Source organism: Castor canadensis, chromosome 19 (assembly GCF_047511655.1).
Source record: "Castor canadensis chromosome 19, mCasCan1.hap1v2, whole genome shotgun sequence".
NCBI classification, from domain to species: Eukaryota; Metazoa; Chordata; class Mammalia; order Rodentia; family Castoridae; genus Castor; species Castor canadensis.
This window is the reverse complement of record NC_133404.1, coordinates 7252545-7278496: the sequence shown is the minus strand read 5'-3', so window position 1 is coordinate 7278496 and position 25952 is coordinate 7252545. Positions and strand designations below refer to the sequence as shown.

The following is a 25952-nucleotide window of genomic DNA, read 5'->3' as shown; positions in this document are numbered from 1 at the left end:
CACCACCAACTACAGGTGTTGGTGAGGATGCGGGGGAAAAAGGAACCCTCTTACACTGTTGGTGGGAATGTAGACTAGTACAACCACTCTGGAAAAAAATTTGGAGGCTACTTAAAAAGCTAGACATTGATCTACCATTTGATCCAGCAATACCACTCTTGAGGATATACCCAAAAGACTGTGACACAGGTTACTCCAGAGGCACCTGCACACCCATGTTTATTGCGGTACTATTCACAATAGCCAAGTTATGGAAACAGCCAAGATACCCCACCACTGACGAATGGATTATGAAAATGTGGTATCTATACACAATGGAATTTTATGCAGCCATGAAGAAGAACGAAATGTTATCATTCACTGGTAAATGGATGGAATTGGAGGACATCATTCTGAGTGAGGTTAGCCTGGCCCAAAAGACCAAAAATCTTATGTTCTCCCTCATATGCAAACATTAGATCAAGGGCAAACACAACAATGGGATTGGACCTTGAGCACATGATAAAAGCGAGAGCACACAAGGGAGGGGTGAGGATAGGTAAGACACCTAAAAAACTAGCTAGCATTTGTTGCCCTTAACGCAGAGAAACTAAAGCAGATACCTTAAATACAACTGAGGCCAATAGGAAAAGGGGACCAGGAACTAGAGAAAATGTTACATCAAAAAGAATGAACCTAGAAGGTAACACCCACGCACAGGAAATCAATGTGAGTCAACTCCCTGTATAGCTATCCTTATTTCAACCAGCAAAACCCCTTGTTCCTTCCTATTATTGCTTATACTCTCTCTACAACAAAATTAGAGATAAGGGCCAAATAGTTTGTGCTGGGTATTGAGGGGGTGGGGGGGAGAGGGAGGGGGCGGAGTGGGTGGTAAGGGAGGGGGTGGGGGCAGGGGGGAGAAATGACCCAAGCCTTGTATGCACATATGAATAATAAAATTAAAAAAAAAAGAACACATTTGAGAATCAGAGGAAATTAAAATGACTCTGGGATAACTGAATTAATGTCACTTATTTAATCACTTGTTCATCCAACATTTGAATACCTGTCACATACATGACCAAGGGAACACAGTGATGCTCTGTTCCCCTATGGGCTTTCATTCAGACCCTAAGGAGTCCTGATCTTACAAAACTGTAACAAGCTGTGGTTTCTTGATTTATAAAATAGAAGGAACAATAATAAAATAATAAATAGTAAAAAAGTAGTGACCACTTTAGAAGGCAGTATCAAAATGTGACACTAATTCTGAAAGCACAAGACATAAGAATGCAAAAGAATGTATGAAATGTTTACAGTAAAACACCTATTTAATAAATGCTCATACAAAGTTACAATATGCCAGTAACAGATGAAGAAAAAGAAGGCAAAGGACATGCAGTGTAGGGATAGTTAGGCTCACATTTTTACTTCCTCTGAAGCCATTATGTATCATTCATCACCCAAATGTCACTGCTCAAAATGACAACCTGAAAAGGCTAAGGTTAAATTATGAGCCACGCTCACAGGGGTGGTGTTTCAAGTGCCTGGTACTGAGCATTTTCCTTATACCCTTATCTCTTCATTTCTATAGATGAAGAAACTAAAGTTAAGCAACATGCCAAACTATTTAATGGAAGAGCTGGTCTTCAAGCCTGGTGGACTGGACTCTGAAGGACATGTGGCATCTCTTTAATTGAGGATTCTGGAGGAACATCATCTCTTGTGGATGAAGGTGAAAATTGGTCAATGGGCCAAACATCACCTCACTGATGTCTCTTCCATTAAAAAAAAAAAAAAAAAAACCTATGGATTCCACAAGAATTTTATTCTTGGCCCAAAGTCTAGGGAAATATTTAGGCTTTTTTTTTTTTTGGAATAATACTCAGTAAAATATACTAATCTCATTAATCAGAAACTGCAAATGTGGTTTGGGGACCAAATGTGACTTCTGCCCCTAAGAAAGTCAGCTCAATGTAAAGTAAACCAGATATATTTCTCATCATTCCTGTATTTCCTGCCTGTAGCTAACAACTTTTGATTTTAAATTTTATTGGAATTTTGTGCTTAGTTTCATAAAAGCACTTTGCCATACCTCATAAAGTGAACAAAACCTGAAAAACTTCTCACAATGTAGCATTTAGGCTGCAGTTAGGCAGCAATCCCTTGCCAAGTTTGCTGGGATGAAGCTGGACCTGACGCCTGGACCGCAGGCCTTTACCACACTGAACTAGCTTCCCAACACAGTCTCCTATTTTCCAACAGGCTCAACAAGCCTCATGTTTTCTATTCAATCCACCCAAATTTCTGCATACAGTTTTGCTTTTTCTCTCTAATTTCTTTATTTAGTATTGGCCCTTTCCCTGCTGAGATAGGTTCTTTGCCTATAACCTTCGGTGAAGTCTCACCAGGACATCATCTTATTCAGACAGTTCAGAATTTCTCCTTCTCCCCCTACATAGCTTGATCTTTATTGGTTTCAAATTATTTTACAGTAATGTTTTAATAGAAAACCAATGTTTCATCTAGGCAAGAATATTGAAATTGCCAGAATTAAGGTAAGGAGGAGCATATCTTCAGTGACACAAAAAGGCTCCTTCCAGTCTTCAAAAATGACATTTGATAAAAAGAAACTCTAAGGGGAAGGTATGTACACTGTGAAGGGTATTCTATTCAAAGCAGCATGGCTGTCCTTCGTCTAGGTGTGTAAGACCCTTGTTTCAATCCCTAGCATTAAAAAAAGGCAGGGGTGTGTGTGTGATAAATATATTAAAGGATAAGCCTTTCATCCATTTGAAGAGAAAGTATGATTTTAGACTTGCCACAGGTAAAATGACTCGTGAGCAGCCTGTTCTTTTGGGACACCATTAATATATGAAATGTACATGTACTGGAGTTAGCTTATAGACCAACACTTGACTTTGAACTTACTTCCTGCACAGCTGCTAAGCCAAGGACACAGTGCAAGTCAAGGAGCCTGTGCTTTAGGAAAGGTGGGCAAGTGACATATTCCCCTCCCCGCTGCTCTGCTCTGTCTAAAACACATTCCTTCCTGGGGTGGGTGGTCTGTGGAGGGCAGGGAAAGGTTATCTGCTCAGTGTCACCTGCTAGTGTGTAACAGGCTGGGCCTGGGAGAAGACAGAGCAAAGTAGCTTTGGCCCTTTTGAATCTGTCATCCCTGAGGTGGAAATCTAAGACCATACTTTTTCTTCAAATGGATGAAAGGCTTATCCTTTAATATATTTCTCCACCTCCTCCCCTTTTTGTGCTGGGGGTTGAAATGAGGAGGGGTTGAGTTCTACCTACAACCCTTCCTCTTTAGTGATTTCTTCAGATGACTCTAATGTGGTCATGATCTTACTGTTACAGTGGCAGCAAATTGTAAGATGATTTCATGATTTCTTACTGTAATTTTTCATCTTTCTCAATACCTATTTGACCTTCTTAAAATCTATAGATATTTCACATAGTTTTGGAAATAGAAGGAGACTTAGATAAAATCTTTTCATTTTATCTTTGGGGAAACCAAGGTCCAGAGGAGAAAGAGACTTTCCTAAGGATATAGAAACCATCAGGACTGGAGTAGGTACTGCCATGAATTCTCTACACCCACTCTATGGGGCCAAGCCTGGAGGCAAAGTGTTTTTAGAAAAATAAAATAAAAGTCATTACCACTTTTAAGAGCCAAGAGCATATTCTTTTCTCCCCCACTACCTCCCATCACCAAAGTGGGTTCAAATATTTTCTACATTCTTGTTTCTAATACAGAAAGATGCTTTTATTAGCAATGTAAAGCCATTGATCTGTAACATGATTCTGTAAGAAAGTTAAACTGGCAACCAGTGGAACCAATAGGAAATTGTTTAGAACACTTCTGTCAAGACAGAGTATGGAGAAAAAGAAGGCAGAAAATGGAGAAGAGCTCCAGCAGCAGACACAGGTGCCTTGCATTGTGGCACCATTTCATTTCCTATAGTCAGTAGACATACACTAGTCTTTCTGTCATTGATGTATTAGACAATATTTATGCTCATGTGATATCAAGCATGAAAATAGATGTGATAATCTGGGTTTACACCTATAATTACAGCTACTTGGGCGGTAGAGATTAGGAGGATCACGATTCAAGGCCAGCCTGGGCAAAAAGTTAGTGAGACTGTGCCTCAACTGATTCACTGAGCATGGGGGCATGTACTTGTCATCTCATTTACACGGGAGACAGAAATAGGAGTATCATGGTCCAGATCAGCCTGAGCAAAAATGTGAGACTCTATCTGAAAAAGAACTAAAGCAAAAAGAAATGGGGGCATGGCTCAAGTGGTAGAGCATGTGCCTAGCAAGTACAAGGTCCTGAGTTCAAACCCCAATACTTCAAAACAAAACAAAAACAAACAAAAAAACCCCAAAACAAACCCAACCAACCAAACAAAAAAGCAGACCTGATGAAAGATAATTGTCTTCATTATGTACTTGGCTTGAGAATATGCCTTAAAAATTTTCCCCTTCTTTTTATCCCATTGACAATATTATGACAATAGTAAAGAAGATATTCTATGTTGGGCACAGGGGTTCAAGCCTATTATCCTACCTACTTGGGAAGCAGAGATCAAGGGGATCAAAATTCGAGGTGAGCCTAGGCAAGCAGTTCCTAAGACACTATCTCTGCTAATGGCCTTCAGCTAATAACTTGCAGTGGCATGTGCCTGTCACCCCAGCTATGCAGGGAAGCACAAATAGGAGGACTGCAGTCTAGGCTCATCCAGGCATAAAAGCAGACCCTATCTTAAAAACAACTGAAGCAAAAGGACCGGTGGAGTGGCTCACATGGTAGAGCACCTGCCTAGCAATGGTGAGGCCCTCAGTTCAAATCCATATACTGTTCACCCTAAAGAAGACATTATGAATTATCCTACACATCATTTCCTTTCCTAAAATATTTATGCTTTTGAGTCTCTATTTTTTTGCCACCAAAATTCTAACAAAATAAAATGTCAATAAACTTTATAGAGCATGCTTTAGTGGATATGATGCCTGGAAAACCGTTTGTTATAAATATTGAATCATCTTCTATGCTTGGAGCATTCTCTGGATCCTTGTATGTCCTGAGAACTAAAAGTCCAAACCTCACAATGCTCAGCGAGACCCTTCCTGATCTGTTTTTTTACCCCATTACCCAAGTTCTTTACTACCCTTAGTCTGTTTATCCTCCTCCAGGTACTCTCATAACTCATTACCCCACTTTCTCTAGGTCGCTAATCAAATACCACCTTATCCATAAGCTTTGCCCTACTTTATTGAAAGTGATGCTCTCGCCTAAGCCTACTCTTTCTTTCCTGATTACTTGGCTATGTTTTTCTTCTCTTTTGATAGTCACTTGCTGACATATTATACATTTATTTCTTCTCTCTCCTAATGAGAATATAAGGTCCATTTTATTCAGCCATACAGAAGAATGAAGTCATGTTATTTGCAGGTAAATGGCTGGAACTGGAGAACTTCATGTTAAGTGAAGTAAGCCAAGCTCAAAAAAAAAAAATCAAAGTTCACAAGTTTTCTCTCATATGTGGAAGCTAGACCTGTAAGTTGAATGTATATATAGAAACATATATGATCACACACATGCATATATACACACACATATGTATATAGACACACACATATAGTAACAGAACAAAATTGTATTTTAGTGAGTCTGTCTGAGGGGGCTACAGGAGGTGGGAGAGAGAAAGAAAATGTTAGAATGAAAAATATTGAAACAACCCATCTATACATGAGTATCACACACTGAACAGTGAGCTGCTGAATATCAGGGGAGCCTGGTGATAGAGAATGAGTAAGTAATGGAGGGAATAGGGTTAATGTGAGTAAAGTACGATATATACAGACCTGAAGTACCAAGGTATAGCTCCCTTAGACTACCAATATCCATTTAATTTAAAAAAATAAAGAGCAGGAGGGAAAAATAAATTTTTTCTGGAGATGGGTACCAGTGGGAGGGGGTGAGCACAAGGAAAGGGGGATGAGGGTGGATTTGTTTTGAAAACAGAAGAATGAAGCTTGTTGAAATTCTTCTAAGGGGGAGGAGGAAGAAGAAGCAGAATGATTGAGGGGTAAATCTAAGATACATTGTAAGCACACATGTAAATATCATAATGTATCCTCCTGTACAACTATTATATGCTAATAAAATCATAAAAAGAATGTAAGCTCGAGGAGGGCAAGACTTTGTTTTGTTCACTGCTATAATCCTAATGCATAAAACAAACTAGGTATAGGTATTCAATAGTATTTGTTAAAGGTACCTAGAAATCGATTTTCATCAGAAAATCCAAGTTAAAGATAAAAATCAGCTGTTTGTTTTTTTGACAGTACTGGGGATAGAACTCAGGGCCTCATGCTTACCAGACCACTTGAGCCATGCCCCCCATCTTTTTTTTTTTTGTTTTTATTTTGCTTTTCCAAACAAGGTCTCAACCTTTTACCCAGGCTGGCTCTGGACCACCATGCTCCTCCCTCCTTTTCCTGAGTAGCTGGGGTTTTAAGTGTGTGGCCACAATGTCCATATAGTACTTTTAAAAAATGTATACCGTGTAGTTACTCAGAATAAATGTGTGAAGTGAACAAAAGGACAAAAGGAATTTTGCAAGCTAAACTCAGGCCCATGAAATATCCCACCTCTTCTTCACCTCATTCTCCTTTCCGTTGTCACAGTCTATGGGATGTGCCTTCTGTGCTCCTCATCCCCAGCCTAAGTGACATGCTGTGCTGTGGTCCCCAAACCCCACACACATGCAGGGCATTTCTCACAGCACATTTTAAATATCTGGCCTGTCTTCTCCACTGGACTGCCAGCTATGACTGTCTCTGTAGACCTCAGAGACAGTGGTTCCTAAACCTCTGTGCGATGAAAGAATGAGAAGGCACCGGGCATTCACAGAGCAGGTTGTGTGCTGAGGACACTGTCCTACAGCTAGGACAGGCAGGCTTTATCCCAGCCCAGCCACTTGTATGGAATGACCTCTGTCTCCACCTTCTCATCTCAAGTGAGGGCGTTCAGCTCTGCTGATATTCATTGATGGTCTTCTCTGACTGATACGGTAAGCTCGGTGCTTTTACATATATTTATCTCACTAAATGTTCACAGCAAACTTCTAATATATCTACTATTATATCTATTATGCAAGTGAGAAAACAGAGGTACAGAAAGGTAAAACAAATTACAGAAGACAATGAAATTAGTGAAAGGTGAGGCAGCTTCTCAAACTCCATATTCAGTGATTTACTCTAATACCACTGTAGGACAGCTTGATCTCTAAGGCCCTTATAGAGTTCTCAGATTCTGTGATTCTGTAAGTTTTTATGATCATGAAGTAACTTCACCTATCTAGAAATATAGGCAAGAATCAGGAAATAACAAAAACCAATGAAAAAGAAGGTAAAAGGAGATATACTGATGCCAGTGCAAACATAAATAAGTAGGAAAGCCAAGGTAAAAATGACATTACCATTGAACAATAATACTGGTAAAGGAAGACCTTGACGAGCTGAGAAAACTAGAGTCTCAGGTTAGGTAGTCTCATGGTCATGATTTATCTATCCTCCCAAACAGCCCAGCCATTCCTTAGTGTCCAGTCTGATATCCTCCACTGCATGGTGCTCACTAACTACTCCACAAGGCAGGCCTTTCCAACTTTAGAAAGTTTTAATGATCTGTCGTGTCTAAGTCAATGTTTACCCTTGCCTCTACCCTGCAGTCATTCTGCTGACCAGATGTCATTGTTTTTTTCTTTCTGCTGTGACAGTCAGAACAGGATTCGTCCCTTTTTCCTTTGAGAATTTCAAAACACCTTTCGTGTATACAGAGTACCAGTTTCATTAACTGTCTCTTACATGGCAGGGTTTCCAATCCCTTTAGCCTCCATATTACCCTCTCTTCTGCAGTGGGACTTATCCTCTTTTCTGAACACCATTCAACTATAGGATGTTAGTTTTAAGAAGTCTTGTCACACTCTGGCTTGACAATCATCTAAAACCTCTAGGGAAAAACTTCTCAGCCCTGAGTTTTTTTTCCACTGATATAACAGAAAAACCAGTCATCACATCCTGCACCTAATAGCTGATTTTTTTAAACTTCAATACTAACCCACTGGGGTCTTCATCTGTTCTGATTGCCTATCATTCTAGTTTTATGTAAATTTAATATGCCTGCCATCTATGCTTCTCATGACAAGATCTCTATGACCACAAGGCTTAAGCACAAATGTTCTGAATACACACAACTACTAAACCCTCAAGAGGGCACATTTGACCAAGACAGCTTTTGCTGTCTTTCAGAAACTCACACCATGTCATTTGTAAACTGGAAGTCACTGGGGTTAACAGACTAGGGGTAGGCAGGTGTGAAAAAAGAGAGTATGTGTGTACCTATACGTGAAGGGAGGGCAGACAGTCAACACTGTGAAAGTGAGACACCTGGCTTCCTAGCACATCAGTTGGGAATTTCTAAATCAATTATTTAGCATTTTACAGCAAATAATATTGTGTTCAGCAATGCCACAGAAGGTCCCAAGAGCAGAAAAATGATCCTTAACTACAAGGGGGCTCTTCCCTTAAAAGCCAGGTCCTCTTCCATTTTTTCTTGTTTTAAAAAATAAAGGTAGATGCGGTGGCTAAAGCCTGTAATTCCAGTTACTTGGGAGGTGGAGATTGGGAAGATCACAGTTGGAAGCCAACCTGGGTAAAGAGTGAGACCCCATTTTAACCAAAAAAATAGCTGGGCATGGTGGCACAGTCCTGTTACCCACGTTATGTGGGAAGCATAAACAGGAATATGGTGCAGTCAGCCAAGCATAAACATGAGACCTTATTCAGAAAATAACAAAAATGAAAAGGGATGGAGGGATGACTCAAATGGTAGAACACTGGCCTAGCAAGCGCAAGACCCTGAGTTCAAATTCTAGTACAGGAAAAAAAAAAAGGTACCACCCTCCAGGTGCAAACTCCAAAAACTTTGGCCTCACCCTCCTTGTCCTATAATTACCGAGTCCTGTCAACTTTACATCCTAAATACTTCTTGACCCTTCTGCTGCCTCCACAGTCCCAGTGACCATTACTGTTCACCCAGACTACGTGCATACTCTTCTAGTTGGTCTCTTTGCATCCTCCAGTCACCTTGGTATGTACAGCTGGTGCCATGTGACATTCTTCAGTAGCGTCTTACTGTGTTCTGGATTAAAGTTCAGATTCTTAATGAAGCCTACAGCATGCTCTGGTTTCCATCTACCTCACTCGCCTGACCCCTTCACCTCTGGCTCAGTGTCCAGCCACAAAGGCCTTCCTTTGGTACACTGAACTCCACAAGCTCTCTTCCATCTCCACTTTCTCAGGAGCTTTTCCCTTTGCTTGCATCAGCCTTGCACTTCCACATTTTTGCTTGGCTAATATTCATCTTTCAGAATTCAGTTTAAACAGTACTTCTTCAAGAAGGCCTTTCTTGAGGCTCCTGATTTGCTCAGGTTCTGTTTATCATCTCCTAGTACCTTGCATTTCTTCTTTGTAGCACATATCACAATAGTAATTATACAACTAACTGCATGACCATTTCTCTTACTTAGTAAAATATAAGCTTTATCACGTTTAGCAAAAATACATTTTACTGACTGCTCCCATCCCAATTCCTAGTGTAGAGTATCTTGTAAATATAGGTGCTTAATAAATATTTTTGAAAGAGTAAGGATCCTATGAAAACAGTACAGTCACCTGTCCCCACCCTGCAGGTAGGAAAGCGTGTTTCAGCAAAGTAAAGTAGTTTGTTCAAAATTAGAAGGTAGTTAATTGTGAAGTTAGAACATGAACCCAGGCAGTTTTGATCCCAGAGCCTCCATTATATTACCTCCCAAGGATACAAGTTATGTTGAGAAATTTTTCAGGAAACATCTTCCCTCCTGATGCATTTCTAAGAATCCAGAATCTTCAAGTCATTAATTTCTAGTTGGCATTTAAAGGGCTGTCTAGAATTCGGTTTAAATAAAAGTCATGCACAACAGAAAAGCACACTTCATTTGCTGTGATGAAGTGTCAGGAGAAAGGAGTGAGGTGCAACAGGAAGGTGTATGTGTGTCCAATGTGCATACGGGACCCATGCCAGCTTCTAAGACTGTGCAGGTGGCAAGGAAGGATGCTAACGAACACTGGATCATGAAGCAAGGAGAGAAGAGTTCTTGCTCAAGTTTCTTCTTTTTATTCTTTACTTTGTGGTGTTGGGGCTCACACTCAGGATCAAGTACATGCTAGGCAAGCACTCACTGCACTCTATCCTGAATCTTTTGCTCTATTTAAAAATAATTACAGACTAATAGGAAATGGCAACAAATAAACAAACCTACAGAGTAATCGCATATATACTTCATCCAGTTCTTTTTCCAATGGTTCCATTTTATATAGCATCAAAATATAAATTGGCCTTACCACCACTACAACAAGAGACAGAACTAGTTCATCACAAAAATGTGGAGTTTTCCCTTTTTTTTTTTTTTTGGTGGTTCTGGAGTTTGAACTCAGGGCCTCATGCTTGCTAGGTAGGCACTCTACCACTTGAGCCATTCCACCAGCCCTTTTGCTTTAGGTTATTTTTCAGATAGGGTACTGCTCATTGGAGGGGCTAGCCTCCAAGGGTGATCCTACAACCTATGGCCTCCTGCACAGCTGGGATGACAGGTGTGAGCCACAGTGCCTGGCTAAAATGCATCCTTTTATAGTGTATACTTTGATGACTTTTGTTTTAGTGGTACTGAGATTTGAACTCAGCACCTCATGCTAATGAATTTTGAGAACCGTATACATCTAATCAAGATCATAAGCAAGATACAGAACAATTTCATTGCCCAAAAAGTTTCCTTATGCCCCTTTGAAGTCAATGTTTTTCCTTCTTGGGCCCTAGGCAATCACTGATCTGCTCTGTATCATTACAGATGATTTCACTTTTCCCAGAAATTAAATAAGCAAATTCACCCAGTAGGTAGACTTTTGAATCTGGGCTTTTTTCACTGTGAACAATGTTTTCATGAATTTAGAATAGTTCCATTTAGTTGAGTATGTGAATCTTTCGCTCCTTTTTAATGCTTGGTATCTGTTTATCAGTTCTGTTGATGAACATGTGTGCTTAGGGTTTTTGGAGATTTATGAATAAGCCTGCTAAGATCATTCATGTGCAAGATTTTTTTGTGTTAATGTTTTCATTTTTCTTGGATAAACAGATAAGAGTAGGGTTGCTGAGATGTTAGGTAAGTGTATATTCATAAGAAACTGCCAAGATTTAAGCCCACTTTTTAAAACACAGGAATTTGTTAAGCTACACTGTCAAGGCTCAGGGGGAGTGCGCCATCTTTCCAGGGCGTACCTACACGCTGGAGCGCGGTCTGCGCCATGGCTTTCTTGAGCCGCAGTCAGAGGTGTTAATGAGACCTAATATTGCTGCCTTTTCCTCTCTGAGCAGACTGCTTTCCCAGGTGACAATGAACTGAGCTCAAGCACAGGCCAGCCATAAAGAATGCTTTTAGTCCATTTCCCACATCTCATAAAGGCCCAAGAGGAGCGGGAAGGGCATGGAAACAGGAACTTAGCTGTGGCGTGTGACCATTTTAATGCCTGGTGTTACTATTCTCTTTCATTTACTGGAAACCCAGAGGCCTACAGCTTTATGCGCTCCTCTGTCTACATCCAACACAGCGATGCTGGGAAGCTAGCTTCAGGAGGGCAGGCGGAGCAGGGTGCTGGGAGGCCCCCAAAGGGTGCATTTACCTTCCCAGTTCCTCCTCATCCTCCACACCAGATGCACCTGTATCCTTTTGCTGTCCACTCTGTCTCCTTCCTCAGTTCCCCTCTTGTGTCATTCTTGTCGTGGGTCTCACCGTTCCATTTTCTCTTACCTCTGCTTTCTGAGTCTGTGTACACACAGGCACATCTAACTCTAACCCTTGCTAGGCTTTCTTAGCTCAGGCTTCTCCCCAGCAGGGGCTTCCAAGTCTTGTATCCCCAGACTTGCTTTACAGAAAGGAACTGAACCATTCCCCTGCATTATTGGTGATAGCCTTTGTGACTGTCAGTTGCAGTAGTTGCCCAGCGGCTCACCACAAGACACTGGGGCACCACAGATCTTCCACCTGGGTACTGGGATTACTCATGTTCCCAAAGCCGTGTTCAAATCAGCACAAAATGTTGAACAGCTGTCATTTCCTTTGAGGCGTGTTCACGACAGTTTTTAATCAGCTGTTTTAAAAATTCTTCAGCAAGGATTTTAAACATGTTTCAATTAGATGGTTGCAGATACATAGTCTGCTATGAAAGGTCCACTTTCATTTCTCCAACAAGGCAAGCTTTTTAAGTTGAAGGCTGTGTTTAGTCTTAGGAAATAAGGCCTGGTACTTGCATTATTCCAAGTGTTTCAGCCTTTGGCATCTATGTACATAGCTGATGAAAACTACAATGTTTATCACCTTCTTCAAGGTTTCTAGAGCTCCTATCCTGTAGTTCTTTAAAATAAGTGTGTGTGTTGTGTGTGTATGGTCACAGATTTTAGATAAGCCACAGTGTTGTTCAAAAAGTTTTTTCCTGAACCTTGTGAGAATACGCTGCTGACATATTCATCCCATCACCACTGAATACTTTGGGGGATTTCCAAGTACTGTGAGTGCCAAAATCAGGAAATTAATGCTCATTGACCAGAACTCTCTAAACCTCAGACCCCATTCAAAATTTACCTGTTGTCCCATTAGTGCCATTTATGGCAAAAGGATCCAGTTTAGAATCACGCTGCATGCAGCTAGCTCCTATTAGTCTAGGAAATTCCTCAATGACTCTTTGAACCTTCATGATTTTTAAACTTTTAAAATTACAGGCTGTTTTGAAAAAAGCTCCACTTGGGTGTGTCCTGATTAAATTCAGATTATGCTCCTTTGGCAGGAACACCATACACGTGATGCTGGGTTGTCTCACTGCAGCCTATCAAGTGTGCCATGGGGGCGTCAACCTTGGTAACTTCAAAGGTGGTGGTGCCAGATTTCTCCACTAGAGAGTTATTCTTTCACTTTGCAATTAATAAAAATTTCATAGGGATATATTTTGAAAGTATGTAAATATCCTGTTCTGCATGAAATGCACATTTTTCTGGAGAAATATGTACCACAAATATTTCATAAACAAAAGAAATATCGGTCTTTACTGGTAACAGTGGCAAAATTATATCTGAAGAAGCATATATATATATATATATATATATGCGCATATATATATATTATATTCTTTTCCAACATACATAAGCACGTAAGGCTGCACCTTTTTTTTTTTTTTTTACAGTTTTGCTTCAGTTGCATCTCAGACATTGTTATAGTTGTATTTTTGTTATTTTTCTTTATTCTCCCAGCTTTGCTGGGGATTTAATTGACAAATAAAATTAGTATATTTAAGGTGTACAACTTGATATTTTGATTTCATTATTGTTCAATTTAAAGGCTAAAATTTGTGATTTGAACTATTATTCTTTTTTAGTTTTACTTTTTTCATTGTAGGCATTTTAAATTTTTTTCTACAAGTACTTTTAAATTTTTTCATTATTGTTGTACTGGGGGTATGTTGCGACATTTACGAAACTTCTTGCAATATATCATAGTTGAATTCACCCCTCTAACATTCTCCTTTATTTCCCCTCCCCCCATTCCTGTAATAGTTTCAACAGGTCTCATTTTTCCATTTTCATACATGAGTATATAATATTTCCTATTTTTTTATTATAAGCTATTATATTGCACTGAGGGCACACTGTGACATTTACATAAGTGCGTACAATGTATTTTAATTAGACTCACCCCTCCATCATTTTCCTCTATCTACCCTCCCTCTATTTTTCTTGACTGTATCTGTATCTCTTGATTTCTACATGTGCATTTTTAACTTACTTTTCTGTTACTGATTTCTACCTTAACCAAATTATATTCAGAGCAAATGGATGGTTCATAATTGTATTTAAACCTATAAATTTTCCTTTAAGCAAGCTTTGAAAAATGTTGCATTTTCTTTATCATACAATGCAAAATATTTTTATTTCTCTTGTGATTTTGTAGTTATTATTGAGTTCTAATTTTACTCCTCTATGATCAGAGAATATACTTTGCATGATTTCAAGCTCTTTAAATTTGCTGTAATTGTTTTATGACTCAGTACATAGTCTACCCTAAGCATATTCTATGCACTAGAAAACGTACTCTATAAACATTCATTAGGTAAAGGTGACAGCATTACTGGACATAACATCTATGTCTTTACTGAATTTTTTGGTCTAATTGCTTTATCTGTTGCTGACGGATAGACCTTAAAATGCCCATCTGTGAGAATGGAATTTTTTATTTCCCCTTCAATCCTGTTAACTTGTGTTTCATGTATTTTGCAGTGTTATTATTAGGTAATACACATTTATGATTGTTACATTTTCCTATTGATTTGACCTTTTATCAATATGCAGTATCTATACAGCTGCTACACTGTGACAGTAAACACCGTTCATTTAATATAACACAGTTATTCTAGTCTTTTTTTAATGGTGGGATGGGTTTTGAACTCAGGATCTCATGCTTGCAGAGCAGGCAACCTACTGCTTGAGCCATACCTCCAGCCCTCGCTGTGCTTACTATATATGTCTCTTTCATTCATTGGCTTTTAAACTTACATTTACATAGGCTCTGTATCTTGTTTTGCTTTGGTGGCACTGGGGCTGAACTCAGGGCCTAGTACATACTAGGCAGGTGCTCTATTACTTGAGGCACTCTGTCAGCCTTTGAAATTTCTTTTTCTTTTTAAAATTTATTAATATTTTGACACACTTGGTCAGAACCATGTGTAATAAATCCAGGAATAAGGTGGGCTTACTGTATTAGTAATAATTATAGTGAACATGTCCATGTGTGTAATGTGATAACTTAAAAAAAATGCCCCAAATCAGGGAAGATGCAGGAGCACAGTTCCTTAAGACAATCTTACTTGGCATTCCCTTGACCCCACACACCTGGGAAGGGATCACTGGTAACACCTCCAATCTCTCTCAGAACACAGCTGCCCCGCCAGTTCAAGTGTTCTACCTCAATTAACAGACCCCTCAGCCTGAGGGTCTACCTTCATCTCTGAATGTCTGCTTCTCACTAGTCTCACAGGGGCAGGGAAGGGTGGATGCTCAGAAATATGACAGCGGCATGTACACGCAGTAAAATTTTCTTCCAGTGCTGGGGTGAAACCCAGGGTCTCAGGAACAGGAGGCCAGCACTCTACTACTCAGTCACACCCCAGCCCAATTCTGTGACTTTTAAAAGCTGAGTGTTGTTAATGCAAGTTCATGAAGTACCTGTGACTTACTAGGAAGTGATAATGCAACAAACTAAATCTAAGTGTGTAATGCTGCACAGCATGAGTAACTGTACGGCCACTCTCTGGACACCGAACACATTCACTCCTGGCCCTGCACATCTCAGCTACAGGGCTCTACACTAAAAGCTGTGGCAGCACCGAGCATGGTGCCACACGTGTTACAAAGAAAGATCTTGCATCAAGACAAATCTTAAGGAGCACATGCCTCTACTATGGCAGGAGGCTGGGTCCACAGTAAGACCCTGTTTCAAAACACCAACTCAGTGGAGTTTCCCTTACAAAGAACATGTGAGACCCTGAGCTCATTCCACAGTACCCCAAAGGTCCTTATATACACCCCATTGCGGATTGTAGCAGAGAAAAAAATTCTATCCTTACAGTCTAAAACCAGGGGAAAGCACAAATGCAGTCCATCCCCCACGGCCACAAACTATGCAGTCAAGTCCCTGCATCTGGGGACATCACAGGGGTCTGAACATCTGGAGTGCAATGGATGGCCTCACTGGAAAACCACTTTTGTGATCACGGGATCTCCTCTGCCAGGTGAGTATCTGTATCTTCATAATTAAATATATCTCATGTAGGCAGCATAATGCTTAGGTCTTTCTTTTTATTCATTTCAATAATTTCTGTCAGGTAACAAGGATTTTGCACATTTTCATTTGATGTAATTATTGATACACTGGGTTTAGATCACTGTTTTATCTATTTATTGTTTGCTTATTTCCTATTTTATTCTTGAGTTCTTCCTCTCCTTCCTTCTGTTAGAATATTTGGGTATTACTTTAGAAGCCTATTTTATCTTTTGGTTTCTAAGCTATTTCGCAAGTGGTTGCTCTACAAGATTGCAATACATGACCGTAACTTTTCACAGTCTATCTTAAGTGGGTACTTGAGGAAAAAAATTTCCATTGCTCTTCATTCTCCCTGAAGACCTTCCTTTAGCATTTCTAGTAATGCAAGACTGTTGTCAACAAATCTTGATATATTTAATATAATTTATATTAAATATTGAATATATAAAGATATTAAATACGATTATAAATATTTAATATGAAAATATTTATTTCATATTTATTTTTGAAGACTGTCTTTGCTAGATATGGAATTCCAGGCAGAAGTAATTTCTATTTTTAGTATTTAAAAGATGCTCCCTGTTTTCTGGACTCAGATGAGAAGTGAGCCATTATTTGAATCACTATTTGCCTGTGAGCAACACTGCTACTTTCAAGATTTTCTCTTTATATATGACTTTTAGCAGTTTCACAATGATTTGCCTAGGCATGAATTTCTTTTGCATCTAATCTTATTGGGGTTTGCTGAATTTCTTGAGTCTGATGTCTTGTCAAATCTGAAAAAAAATTAGTTTTTTAAGTAGAGGGGATTGAACCTAGGACATCATGAATGCGAGGCAAGTGCTCTACCCTTGATCAATATGTGTATTTAAATGTGTGTGTGTGTACATATATATATATATATATATACATTTATCCCCTTAGGGATTACCTTTTCAAAACAACAACAACAACAGCAACAAAAAACAAACCTTGTGCCTCACTTTGTCTTTGTTTCCCATTTGGATATTCTGTGATGCATATGTTACACTGTTTGATGATGTCTCACAATTTCCCGTGGCCCTGTTCCTTAAAAAAAAATTCTTTCTGTTCTGCAGACGAGATGCCTACTGATTAACTTCAGTGGCCCTTTCCTCTGTCATCTCCACTCTATTAAACTCATCTTGTGAATTAGTTGTTTTAAAATTTATCCTTTTTTTGGGGAAATAATTCTAGACTTCTCCCAGGTTTCATCATGTTAACAGCCTACGTGACTACAGCACCATTACCAATCCCAGAAAATTAACATTAAAATTAACATTAAATTAACTATGCTACAGACTTTAAAATAATTAATTTATCTCTCTCTGTGCCGCCCCCCCCCACCCCCAGGATCCAATCCAGCACTCCACACTGTATTTAGTTGTCACACCCCGTGGTCCCCTCTGTGAGTTGTTCAGTCTTTGTATTTTGAATAGTTTTGGTCATTTTGTAGAATGTTCCTCAGTTTGGATTTGTCTCATGATTTCTCATATTTAGGTGAGGATTATTCATTTTTGGTAGACTATTATGAAGTGTTATTGTGAATTTCTATGTGTGTAATGCCAGAGAGCATAGGTGCTGGTCCTGTCCCTGGGATGCCAGCACTGATAACTTGGTGAACTCTCTCCTACAATATTGGTATTTATCTCATGGTGACTTTTCTGTTTTTCCCCAATCTTTCTCATTAATTCATACAGGGAATTTTCTATTTCAGTTATTGTACTTTCCAGTGCTAGAATTTCCTTTTGGTTCTTTGTTTCTTCTTTTTCTTATCTACCATTACCAGCAAATTTTCCGTCATGTCATTAATCTCAGTCACAATAGTTGTTTAAAATCCTTGCTTGCTAATTCTAACACCTATGTCAACCCTAAGATGACAATTGGTCTCCATTCATGGTCTTTAACTCTTTCAAAGTTTCTTTTTTTGTGGTACAGGGTAGCCAAGGGCCTCGCGCTTGCTAGGAAGGTACTCTACCTCATGAGCCACTCCCTCCAGTCCAATTGTCTTGACTCTTTTTTTCTTTTTTTTCACGTCTTGACTCTCATGAACAGGTCTCATTTTCTCTTTCATCGTACATTGAACATTCCTGGTCACTGAGGATGTTATACTGTAGAGAATTTGGATTATGTTATATTTCTCTGGCAACTGTTGCTTTCTTTTATAAAAGCAGGCAACCGACTTTGGACTCAAGATAGCTGCTAACCTATTCATGGATAGCAGCTCAAATCTCACTCCATTTTTGTAGGGTCATTCAGGTATTTATAAATAATTAGGGGATCCCCCTTAGCTAGCTCTCTCCTTGTCAATATCCTCCTCACATTCTTGCAGCTATTTCTGCCTTGAAATCTGTCTGTTCTTCAGGAAGATTAGGGATCTTTTATTAGAGTTCTAGTAACTCCAGGTGGCACTAACTAGCTTATCCTCAGGCTAAAAGTCACAAAACCAGGAATCTCACTCAAAATTATTCCATCCTTCCAAGAGTCTACCTGGAAGATATCAGAATCTGTGTTTTCCTGGCTCCTGGTGTCTCTGGCTATTTGTTTTTATACACTCTACCATGCATTTCTATTCGTTACCTGCAGAAGCAGCAGTCCAGTAGGAACTTATTCAGCCATACCTGAGGTACAACTGGATTATCTTCTATGACACAGCTCCTTTCAAATTTGGTATGAGTTGCTTTATGGCCTATTGCATAGCTAGTTCTTCTGAATTTTTTGTGTATGCTTACAAAGAATGCATATTCTCTAATGTGGTGCATAGGATTTTTATCTATGTGCATTAAACCAGGTTTTTTCAAACTTTTTACATCTTTAATAATTTTATTTGCTTTACCTATCAGTATTTGGAAGCAGGGTTGATGAAGTCTATGATAGCAGTGTCAGTTTCTCTCTCAAATAGTCAGTCAGTGAGTTTAGGTGCTGATGATAATGATGAGGATGCCACTTTGTGATGGCATTGGAAGGGCCACTGGAGTTATGACTGCACCCATATTCCTTTCCTAGTTGAATTCTGAACGCAGTGTTGAGAGTAAGGCTCCACACCAGTCACAGCATCTTTTAACTGTTCTCACCAAATTTAAATTAGTTGGGCAGCAAATCATTTAGTAGAAAGAAGGCTAGGCATGAATTTAGGGATCTGAATTTGCATCCCAATTATTCTGTTAAAGAGCTATGGAACTTTAGCAAGCACCCCACTGCACACCTCTCATCTAGCTTCTCTTTTGAGGTTCACAGTCCTCCTCTGTAAAACATGTACACTAAACCTGACCACACACCACAAACCATTACGATCTCCTTTCCAGTTCTGAAATTCTCTATGCCAACAAGACATATGGCTTGGTGAAATAAACAGAGTTCATATTTTTGATAAAGGAAAAGGACAGGCTAAGCAAGTGCCACATAGTGAAGAAAGAAGGAAACAAGAGGTGACTGGTGCCAGAAAGAGTACTGTCACCTGCAGTGCTGAAGGATCTCTGCTCTCATGTAATTAACCATGACTCCATGTTCTGGCTGCTTATATAAAGAAAAGAATGTGGTGAATGGAGAGTTCCAGGCCTTGCGGCCATAATGAAAATCAAACAGGCACCTGGATGCCTCTGATATAGCTAAGTGAAAAACAATCTCCTTTCTGTAGTTGCACTTGGATTTCCTTTGTTTGCATCTAGGGCTTCCTTGTCACCTTCTGAAGAGCTCAACAACAGCCTCTTTGATTCAACAGTATCGTATCAATTATTTAAGGTTTGTACATCACTTTTCAATTAACAACCTCCGTGGCTCCAGAAAACATATACGTACGATTTATCAGCATATTCTTTAAATATTTCATACAGAACAGGCCACTATAAATTAAAAATAAGATTGCTAATCAAATATTTAATGCCTTTTAAGACACAAGAAATTATAAATCTTTTAATTAAGTGCTTCTTCACTATATCCTACCCATGTGACAACATTAAACATGAACAAAATCAAAGTCACAGAAACTTTGCTATGTTCCACTTGTTTACGAATAAAGTGAGGCACAGCTGACAAAAAGGGAAGTCTTAGCAGGGACTCAGGAGCTGTGTCCAGGTCCTGTTCTACCACATCTCAATCTGCTCACCAGAATATTGGGCTTTTTAGGTCTTGACCAATATTAAAAGCCTAACAATTTATTTTCATGGCATTCAGTAGTACTTTCACTGATCTTTTAAATGGTATAAAACACATAACATAAATTAGCTTCTTACTAATTTTAAGTGTATGTTACAATATTGTTAACTACATGCCCAATGTTTGGAAAAATCTCCAGAAATGTTTCCTCTTTCGTGACTAAAAACCCATCATTCTACTTTCTGTTAATTATTAGATACTTTAGTATGAGTGGAATCATGCAATATTTCTGCTTTTGTGATTCGCTTACTCACCTAGCATAATGTCAAGGTTCACTCATGTTGGAACACACAACAGGATTTCATTACTTTTAAGGCTTAGTTATATGCATTTGTTTGTATCTACTATGCTTTTTTAATCCACTCATCCACTGATGGACATCTAAGTTATCATGATTATGCTGCAGTGAACACAGTAGTGCAGATATCCATTCAAGATCCGAACTTCAGTTCTTTCGTATAAATACCCCCAAGTGGGGCTGTCTGATTGTATGGTAGCTCTATTCTTAATTTTTGAACCTCCATGCTAGTTTCCATGCTAGTGGCTACAGTTTTACATATTCCTACCAATGGTGCAGAAGCGTTCCGATTTTTTCACATTTTCACCAACGATTACTATCTTAAAATAGTTATTGAAAGTAAAGATCATGGTGTGACATGATCTTTCATGATGGCTTTGATTTGCATTTCTCTGATGATTAGTGATTTTCATTATCTTTTTATAGACCACTTGTCCAGTTGTATACCTTCTTTGGAGAAATGACTATTCAACTCCTGCTTTTAAGCTGATCATTTAGGTACACTTTGCTATTGAGTAGTAGTTCCTTATATATTTTGGATATTTACTCCTGTCTTAGTCTGTTTGAGCTGCTATAGCAAAATACTATAAACCAGGGAAATAATAAACAGTGGAAATTCATTTCTCATAGTTCAGGAGGCTGATATATCCACACTCAAGGTACCAGTAGCCTCCATATCTGGTGAGAGTTCATTTTATGGCTTATAGATTGTTCCAATTAGCTGTGTCCTCACATGGTGAAGGGACAAAGCAGCTATCTGGGCCCTCTTTTAAAAGGATCATTCTCATGAGGGCTCCCCCATCAAGATCTAATCACTTCCATAAGTCCCTTCTCCTCCCAATTCTATCATACTGGATGATTAAATTTCTACATATGTTTTATGGGAAGACCACAGCACTCCTTATTTATTTTATTTATTTTTATGTTTATTTTATTCATATGTGCATACAATGTTTGGGTCATTTCTCCCCCCATCCCCCTCCCTTACTTCCCACGCCACCCCCGCTCCCTCCCTTACTCCCCCTTACCCCTCGCTACCAAGCAGAAACTATTCTGCCCTTATATCTAATTTTGTTGAAGAGAGAATATAAGCAATAATAGGAAGGACCAAGGGTTTTTGCTAGTTGAGATAAGGATAACTATACAGGGAGTTGATGTGCATTGATTTCCTGTACATGTGTGTTACCTTCTAAGTTAATTCTTCTCAAACTAACCTTTTCTCTAGTTCCTGGTCCCCTTCTCCTATTGGCCTCAGTTGCTTTAAAGTATCTGCTTTAGTTTCTCTGCATCGAGGGCAACAAATGCTATCTAGTTTTTTGGGTGTCTTACCTATCCTCATACCTTTCTTGTGTGCTCTCGCTTTATCATGCGATCAAAGTCCAAGTCCCTTGTTGTGTTTGCCCTTGGTACGATTTTTGGTCTTTTGGGCCAGGCTAACTTCACTCAGAATAATGTTCTCCAGTTTCATCCATTTACCAGTGAATGATAACATTTCATTCTTCTTCATGGCTGTATAAAATTCCATTGTGCATAAATACCACATTTTCTTAATCCATTCATCAGTGGTGGGGCATCTTGGCTGTTTCCATAACTTGGCTATTGTGAATAGTACCGCAATAAACATGGGTGTGCAGGTGCCTCTGGAGTAACCTGTGTCACAGTCTTTTGGGTATATCCCCAAGAGTGGTATTGCTGGATCAAATGTCTAGCTTTTTAAGTAGCCTCCAAATTTTTTTCCAGAGTGGTTGTACTAGTTTACATTCCCACCCGCAGTGTAAGAGGGTTCCTTCCCCCCCCCCCCCCCCCGCATCCTCCCCAACACCTGTTGTTGGTGGTGTTGCTGATGATGGCTATTCTAACAGGGGTGAGGTGGAATCTTAGTGTGTTTTTAATTTGCATTTCCTTTACTGCTAGAGATGGTGAGCATTTTTTCATGTGCTTTTTGGCCATTTGAATTTCTTCTTTTGAGAAAGTTCCGTTTAGTTCACTTGCCCATTTCTTTATTGGTTCATTAATTTTGGGAGAATTTAGTTTTTTAAGTTCCCTATATATTCTGGTTATCAGTCCTTTGTCTGATGTGTAGCTGGCAAATATTTTCTCCCACTCTGTGGGTGTTCTCTTCAGTTTAGAGACCATTTCTTTTGTTGAGCAGAAGCTTTTTAGTTTTATGAAGTCCCATTTATCTGTGTTATCTCTTAGTTGCTGTGCTGCTGGGGTTCCACTGAGAAAGTTCTTGCCTATACCTATTAATTCCAGAGTATTTCCTACTCTTTCCTGTACCAACTTTAGAGTTTGGGGTCTGATATTAAGGTCCTTGATCCATTTTCAGTTAATACTGGTATAGGGTGATAAACATGGATCTAGTTTCAGTTTTTTGCAGACTGCACAGCACTCCTTATCAGACATATGGTTTGCAAATATTTTCTGCTCTTCTCTGGGTTGTCTTCTCACTCTGTTAATTATTTTCTTTTTCCTTCTGTCCCTTCCCCCTCAGGTTGGCTTGGAACCATGATCTTCCAGATCTCAGCCTCCCAGATAGCTTGTTATGATAGGCATACACCACTACACTCAACTATTGGTTGAAATGAGGTCTTGCAAACTTTTTGCCTGGGGTGGTCTTAAACTGCAATTATCCTGGCCTCAGCCTCCCAGGTAGCTAGGATTACAAGTGTAAGCTACTAGCTTCCTTAGATAGTCTTGTATTTTTATGTGGGCAGGACTCTTGACATCACTCCTCCAATTTTTGCCTTCTGCTTAGTTGGGATTACAAGCATGTACCATCATGCCTGGCTTGTTTGTTGAAATGGGGGTCTCTCACTTTTTGCCTGGGTTAGTCTTGAAGTGTGATCTTCCTGATATCTGCCTCCCAAGTAGCTGGGATTACAGCAATGAGCCTCCATGCCCAACTATGTTCTTTTTAAAAAATTTACTTTTACATATTTTATTCTATATAATAATTCTTTTTTATGTGTTAACTGTACAAAGGGGTTTTGTTGTGATATTTATGTAAATGCACATAATGTACTTTGATCATATTCACCTCTATTTCTCTTCTTATATCTACCCTCTTTTTATTTGTACATTTTTAATGGTCTTAATTAATGCTATTTTCATTCATGCATATAATGTACTTTGATCACATTTACCCCCCTTCACCTTCTCCTTTCACACTTCCTGCTCCTTCTTGTCACACTCCCAAACAGTCCCTGTTTTACACTCTTGTCACTCTCTTTGTAAGGCCAAGATTTCACATGAGAGGAAATGTGATGTTTGTCTTTCTGAGTCTGCTTATTTCACCCAACATGATTTCCTGTTCCATCCATTTTCCTGCAAATGACATGATTTCATTGTCTTTATTGCTGAATAATATGCTCCATTATGTAGATACACCATTTTCTTTACCATTCATTGGTTGGTGGGCACCTAGACTGGTTCCATAGCTTGACTATTGTGAATACTGCTGAAATAAACATGGGTGCGCAGGTGTCTCTATTTTATGTTGACTTACATTCCCTTAGATATATGTCCAGGAGTGGCATAGCAGGATTACAGGGTAATTCTAGTTTTTGGTTTTTGAGGAACCTGCACACTGATTTCTACAGTGGCTGCACTAATTTACATTCCCACCAGCAGTGTATCAGGGTTCTTCTTTCCCCACATCCTCACCAATAGTTGTGATTTGACTAGGGTGAGTTGGAATCTCAATGCCATTTGACTTTCATTTCCATAAGCCATGAAGGCTAAAGGTGTTGAACATTTCTTCATATATTTATCAGCTATTTGTACTTCTTCTTTTGTGAACAATTTGTTCTTGGATTGTTTGTTCTTTTGCTGTTTAATTTCTTGAGCTCTTTATGTATTCTGGATACTAATCCCTTGCTGTCCAAAAGCTTTTTAGTTTAATGTAGTCTCCTTTATCTATTTTTGCTTTTGTGGCCTGGGCTTTGGGTATAATACACAAGAAGTTATTGCCAAAATCAATTCTATGAAGGCTTCCCCCACTTTCATTTAAAAGTTTTATAGTTTGTACATTTAACTATTTAATCCAGGTTGATTTTTACATATGGTATAAGAGGGTCCGATTTCATTCTGTTGCATGTGGCTATCCAGTTTTCCCAACACTTGTTGAAGACTACATCCTTCCTCCTTGGCAACCTTGTTAAAGACCAGTCAATAGCACTTTGCATGATCACTTCATCTACTTCTGGCTGGGTTTCTGCTGAGTCTTTAACTGACAGTTTTATGTGTGCTCCTTGTACTTACCAAGTTTCTTGCTGCTTTTTAACTTTCTTTGTGTATTTGACAATTCATTAAAGTGTGTATTTCTTCGAGTTGTTTTTTTTTTTATCTTATTTAGGATCCTTTGAGCTTCTTAAAACTGGGTGTCTATCTACTTTACCACCATTTGGGAATTTTTTGGCCATGATTTCCTTATTAAGTAAACTTTCTACCTTTCTTTTCTTCTTCTGGAACTTACATAATACATACATTGGTCAGCTTGATAATATCCCATAAGTCTTTTAGGTTTTTAACTATTTTTTTTCTTTTTATTCTTCTCAGTAGATAATTGCAAATGACCTGTCTTTGAACTCTCCGAGTCTTTTTCTGCTTGATGGGAGTCTGTCGCTGAATCCTCTTTGCTGAATTTTTCAATGCAGTTGTTACACTCTTCAGTTCCCAAATTTGTTTGGTCCTTTTAAAGTATTTTCTATAATGCTGATATTCTTGTTTTTCTCATGTGATGCTTTTGGTTTTACTCATAGAGCATATTTATGACAGTTTTTAAAAAAGTTCTTTGTCAGGTAATTCATGCTCCTCTAATTCTTTAGGACTGGTCAATAGAGATATAGTTTGTTCCTTTGTTTGGGCCATGTTTCCTTGTTTCTCTGCTATTCTACAGTTTTTTTGTTTGCTTCCTTTGAAGTGTTGGGACTTGAACTCAGGGTCTCACACTTGCTAGGAAGACGCTCTACCACTTGAGCCACATCTTCAGCCAATTTGTAACTTTTGATAGGATCTGTGCCCTTGAGAAAACAGCCATCTCTCTCAGTCTTTAGAGACTACCTTCTTATGGGAGAAGACCCTCACCAATCAGCCTGGATAGTTTCTAGGGGGCTCAGAAACCTTTTTTTGGGGATGCGACCTCTCTGGGTCTTATGTGCCCTTTCTTAGGAAGAGGACTGCTGTTTTCTGTTTAGGAGGTCATAATCTCTCTCTCTCTCTCTGTCTTTTAAAGTTTTAGCAAGGATTTATTTTAGTATAACAGGATAAAGTATAGATAAGGTGGGGGGGAGAAAAAGAGAGAAACATTTCCTGCCCCCATGCAGGAAAGGGAGTAGAGACTCCAGGAGTTCATAATCTTTTACTCCCTCTGGTGTCTGTGTATAGTCCTATACATTCTCTGGTTCTACAGGAGCAAGTCTCTCTGCTCTCTTGCTCTCAGTCCAAAGTAGGTGGCCTCCTGGGAGCATAGCTGTGATAGACAGCCATCTATCAGGTGGCCCACTAAAAAG

At 39.1% G+C, this 25952-nt stretch overlaps 1 protein-coding gene and 1 non-coding gene across 7 annotated transcripts in view; both read right to left on the bottom strand.

The window, feature by feature from the left end:
• Scaper (S-phase cyclin A associated protein in the ER) overlaps nt 1-25952 on the bottom strand; it is a 477645-nt gene that overhangs the window by 84904 nt on the left and 366789 nt on the right. The window lies entirely within an intron of this gene.
• Nucleotides 15782-15944, bottom strand: LOC141419360 (U1 spliceosomal RNA). Its single transcript, XR_012444138.1, has one exon. It is a non-coding gene; the product is annotated as a U1 spliceosomal RNA (small nuclear RNA).